Source organism: Poromitra crassiceps, assembly GCF_964638095.1.
Source record: "Poromitra crassiceps genome assembly, chromosome: 19".
NCBI lineage: Eukaryota > Metazoa > Chordata > Actinopteri > Beryciformes > Melamphaidae > Poromitra > Poromitra crassiceps.
In genome coordinates, this window is record NC_139646.1 from 17,581,338 (window position 1) to 17,587,337 (window position 6,000).

Consider the following 6,000-nt stretch of genomic DNA (forward strand, 5'->3'; position numbering starts at 1 on the left):
AGTGTCAGGTCACTCTGACAACGTCCTGGATCGTTAGTGTTAGGTCACTGTGAACACGGCTGGATCGTTAGTGTTACGTGACTCTGAATACAGCTGGATCGTTAGTGTTAAGTCACTCTGAACACGGCTGGATCGTTAGTGTTAAGTCACTCTGAACACGGCTGGATCATTAGTGTTGAGTCACTCTGAACACGGCTGGATCGGCTGTGTTGAGTCCCTCTGAACACGGCTGGATCGTTAGTGTTGAGTCTCTCTGAACACGGCTGGATCGTTAGTGTTGAGGCTCTCTGAACATGGCTGGATCGTTCGTGTTAGGTCCCATTTCATATGGCTGACCAGAACACGCGCAAAACAGTGTCTTTTGCTCACAGGATTACTGGAGAGAGAAAGAGAGACACAGCATGTTAACCTGTGTCTGATACACATTAGTGTCTCCTGCTCACAGGATCACTGGAGAGAGAAAGAGAGACACAGCATGTTAACCTGTGTCTGATACACATTAGTGTCTCCTGCTCACAGGATCACTGGAGAGAGAAAGAGAGAGACAGCATGTTAACCTGTTGACGACCAAAATCATGTTACCTCGCCCTAAATCAAACGCCTTGAAAAAAACAGTCATCTATCGTGCCATCAGTCATTGGAACAGCTGCCCCCATCACATACGTCAATCAAACAATATAAGTCCTCTTTCAAATTCCATTTAAGAACCCATTACTTAACAGGTGATCAATAGTCCAGCTGGTCACGAGCAACTCCATTTTTGTATGTACAATGTAACTTGTAACTTGTAACCCATCCAAAATGCAAATGTGTTATATTACACATATCTGATATATATCATGTATTATAACTTGTAAACATCACACAAATGTGATTGTATATATGTGTAAGACTTGTATTGTATTGCATTATTGTATTGTATTTGGACCCCAGGAAGATTAGCTGGTGCCACAGGCATCAGCTAATGGGGATGCTTTTTAAATAAATAAATACATAAATAAATAACCTGTGTCTGATACACCTTAGTGTTTCCTGCTCACAGGATCACTGGAGAGAGAAAGAGAGAGATGTAATGTTAACCTGTGTCTGATACACCTTAGTGTCTCCTGCTCACAGGATCACTGGATAGAGAAAGAGAGACACATCATGTTAACCTGTCTCTGATACACCTTAGTGTCTCCTGCTCACAGGATCACTGGAAGAGAAAGAGAGATGTAATGTTAACCTGTGTCACATTAGGACACCACCTCAAATACAAACATTCTTTCCTCTGTACTGAGGTGAGATAAGAGGGAGTTACATTAGTACACCACCTCAAATACAAACGCTCTTTCCTCTGTACTGAGGTGAGATAAGAGGGAGTTACATTAGTACACCACCTCAAATACAAACGCTCTTCCCTCTGTACTGAGGTGAGATAAGAGGGAGTTACATTAGGACACCACCACAAATACAAACGCTCTTTCCTCTGTACTGAGGTGAGATAAGAGGGAGTTACATTAGGACACCACCTCAAATACAAACGCTCTTTCCTCTGTACTGAGGTGAGATAAGAGGGCGGCACATGGTTGACCAGAACACTTGCGAAACGTTAGTGATAGGGCACTCTGAACACGGCTGAAACGTTAGTGTCAGGTCACTCTGAACACGGCTGAATCGTTAGTGTCAGGTCACTCTGAACACGGCTGGATCGTTAGTGTCAGGTCACTCTGACAACGTCCTGGATCGTTAGTGTTAGGTCACTGTGAACACGGCTGGATCGTTAGTGTTACGTGACTCTGAATACAGCTGGATCGTTAGTGTTAAGTCACTCTGAACACGGCTGGATCGTTAGTGTTAAGTCACTCTGAACACGGCTGGATCATTAGTGTTGAGTCACTCTGAACACGGCTGGATCGGCTGTGTTGAGTCCCTCTGAACACGGCTGGATCGTTAGTGTTGAGGCTCTCTGAACATGGCTGGATCGTTCGTGTTAGGTCCCATTTCATATGGCTGACCAGAACACGCGCAAAACAGTGTCTTTTGCTCACAGGATTACTGGAGAGAGAAAGAGAGACACAGCATGTTAACCTGTGTCTGATACACATTAGTGTCTCCTGCTCACAGGATCACTGGAGAGAGAAAGAGAGACACAGCATGTTAACCTGTGTCTGATACACATTAGTGTCTCCTGCTCACAGGATCACTGGAGAGAGAAAGAGAGAGACAGCATGTTAACCTGTTGACGACCAAAATCATGTTACCTCGCCCTAAATCAAACGCCTTGAAAAAAACAGTCATCTATCGTGCCATCAGTCATTGGAACAGCTGCCCCCATCACATACGTCAATCAAACAATATAAGTCCTCTTTCAAATTCCATTTAAGAACCCATTACTTAACAGGTGATCAATAGTCCAGCTGGTCACGAGCAACTCCATTTTTGTATGTACAATGTAACTTGTAACTTGTAACCCACCCAAAATGCAAATGTGTTATATTACACATATCTGATATATATCATGTATTATAACTTGTAAACATCACACAAATGTGATTGTATATATGTATAAGACTTGTATTGTATTGCATTATTGTATTGTATTTGGACCCCAGGAAGATTAGCTGGTGCCACAGGCATCAGCTAATGGGGATGCTTTTTAAATAAATAAATACATAAATAAATAAATAACCTGTGTCTGATACACCTTAGTGTTTCCTGCTCACAGGATCACTGGAGAGAGAAAGAGAGAGATGTAATGTTAACCTGTGTCTGATACACCTTAGTGTCTCCTGCTCACAGGATCACTGGAGAGAGAAAGAGAGACACATCATGTTAACCTGTGTCTGATACACCTTAGTGTCTCCTGCTCACAGGATCACTGGAGAGAGAAAGAGAGACACATCATGTTAACCTGTCTCTGATACACCTTAGTGTCTCCTGCTCACAGGATCACTGGAAGAGAAAGAGAGAGATGTAATGTTAACCTGTGTCACATTAGGACACCACCTCAAATACAAACGCTCTTTCCTCTGTACTGAGGTGAGATAAGAGGACGTTACATTAGGACACCACCTCAAATACAAACGCTCTTCCCTCTGTACTGAGGTGAGATAAGAGGGAGTTACATTAGTACACCACCTCAAATACAAACGCTCTTCCCTCTGTACTGAGGTGAGATAAGAGGGGGTTACATTAGGACACCACCTCAAATACAAACGCTCTTTCCTCTGTACTGAGGTGAGATAAGAGTAAGTTACATTAGGACACCACCCCAAATACAAACGCTCTTCCCTCTGTACTGAGGTGAGATAAGAGGGAGTTACATTAGTACACCACCTCAAATACAAACGCTCTTCCCTCTGTACTGAGGTGAGATAAGAGGGAGTTACATTAGTACACCACCCCAAATACAAACGCTCTTCCCTCTGTACTGAGGTGAGATAAGAGGAAGTTACATTAGGACACCACCTCAAATACAAACGCTCTTTCCTCTGTACTGAGGTGAGATAAGAGGGAGTTACATTAGTACACCACCTCAAATACAAACGCTCTTCCCTCTGTACTGAGGTGAGATAAGAGGGAGTTACTGTACATTAGTACACCACCTCAAATACAAACGCTCTTTCCTCTGTACTTAGGTGAGATAAGAGGGAGTTACATTAGTACACCACCTCAAATACAAACGCTCTTCCCTCTGTACTGAGGTGAGAAAAGAGGGAGTTACATTAGGACACCACCTCAAATACAAACGCTCTTCCCTTTGTACTGAGGTGGGATAAGAGGGAGTTACATTAGGACACCACCTCAAATACAAACGCTCTTTCCTCTGTACTGAGGTGAGATAAGAGGGAGTTACATTAGTACACCACCTCAAATACAAACACTCTTTCCTCTGTACTGAGGTGAGATAAGAGGGAGTTACATTAGTACACCACCTCAAATACAAACGCTCTTCCCTCTGTACTGAGGTGAGATAAGAGGGAGTTACATTAGTACACCACCTCAAATACAAACACTCTTCCCTCTGTACTGAGGTGAGATAAGAGGGAGTTACATTAGTACACCACCTCAAATACAAACACTCTTTCCTCTGTACTGAGGTGAGATAAGAGGGAGTTACATTAGTACACCACCTCAAATACAAACACTCTTTCCTCTGTACTGAGGTGAGATAAGAAGGAGTTACATTAGTACACCACCTCAAATACAAACGCTCTTTCCTCTGTACTGAGGTGAGATAAGAGGGCGGCACATGGTTGACCAGAACACTTGCGAAACGTTAGTGATAGGGCACTCTGAACACGGCTGAAACGTTAGTGTCAGGTCACTCTGAACACGGCTGAAACGTTAGTGTCAGGTCACTCTGAACACGGCTGAATCGTTAGTGTTAGGTCACTGTGAACATGGCTGGATCGTTAGTGTTACGTCACTCTGAACACGGCTGGATCGTTAGTGTTTAGTCACTCTGAACACGGCTGGATCGTTAGTGTTAAGTCACTCTGAACACGGTTGGGTCATTAGTGTTGAGTCACTCTGAATACGGCTAGATCGTTAGTGTTAAGTCACTCTGACCACGGATGGATCGTTAGTGTTAAGTCACTCTGAACACGGCTGGGTCATTAGTGTTGAGTCACTCTGAACACGGCTGGATCGTTCGTGTTAAGTCACTCTGAACACGGCTGGGTCATTAGTGTTGAGTCACTCTGAACACGGCTGGATCGTTTGTGTAGAGCCACTTTGAACACGGCTGGATCGTTCGTGTTAGGTGCCATTTCAAATAGCTGACCAGAACACGCGCGAAACGTTAGTGATAGGGAACTCTGAACACGGTTGAAACATTAGTGTCAGGTCACTCTGAACACGGCTGAAGCGTTAGTGTCAGGTCACTCTGAACACGGCAGGATCGTTAGTGTTAAGTCACTCTGACCACGGATGGATCGTTAGTGTTAAGTCACTCTGAACACGGCTGGGTCATTAGTGTTGTTGAGTCACTCTGAACACGGCTGGATCGTTTGTGTTGAGTCACTCTGAACACGGCTGGATCGTTCGTGTTAGGCGCCATTTCAAATAGCTGACCAGAACACGCGCGAAACGTTAGTGATAGGGAACTCTGAACACGGTTGAAACATTAGTGTCAGGTCACTCTGAACACGGCTGAAGCGTTAGTGTCAGGTCACTCTGAACACGGCTGGATCGTTAGTGTCAGGTCACTCTGACAACGTCCTGGATCGTTAGTGTTAGGTCACTGTGAACACGGCTGGATCGTTAGTGTTAAGTCACTCTGACCACGGATGGATCGTTAGTGTTAAGTCACTCTGAACACGGCTGGGTCATTAGTGTTGAGTCACTCTGAACTGAATGAGACATGATGACATATGGGTTAGAAACTGTACTGAATGAGACATGACATATGGGTCAGAAACTATACTGAATGAGACATGACATATGGGTCAGAAACTGTACTGAATGAGACATGACATATGGGTCAGAAACTGTACTGAATGAGACATAACATATGGGTTAGAAACTGTACTGAATGAGACATAACATACACATACAGTATGGGTCAGAAACTGTACTGAATGAGACATAACATACAGTATGGGTCAGAAACTGTACTGAATGAGACATGACATATGGGTCAGAATCAGAAACTGTACTGAATGAGACATGACATATGGGTCAGAAACTGTACTGAATGAGACATAACATACAGTATGGGTCAGAAACTGTAGGCAAACCCTTTGATGCCTCATGAGAGACGAGAAACAGCAGATCCTCTTAAAAAACCCTCAAAAACTCCCCATACATGATATCAACACACTTCAGGTGTGCACCTTTGTCTATAAATGTATACACACCTGTCTCTCTCCCTGCACCATGTAGGATATACTTACAACACAATTCTAACATACATACACATACTGTCATACTAGACACTCCCATCACCTTCACCCTCCCGTCACATTGCTAATAACCAATCTTCAATATGCTACAGAGGTGCCATACACATACTGT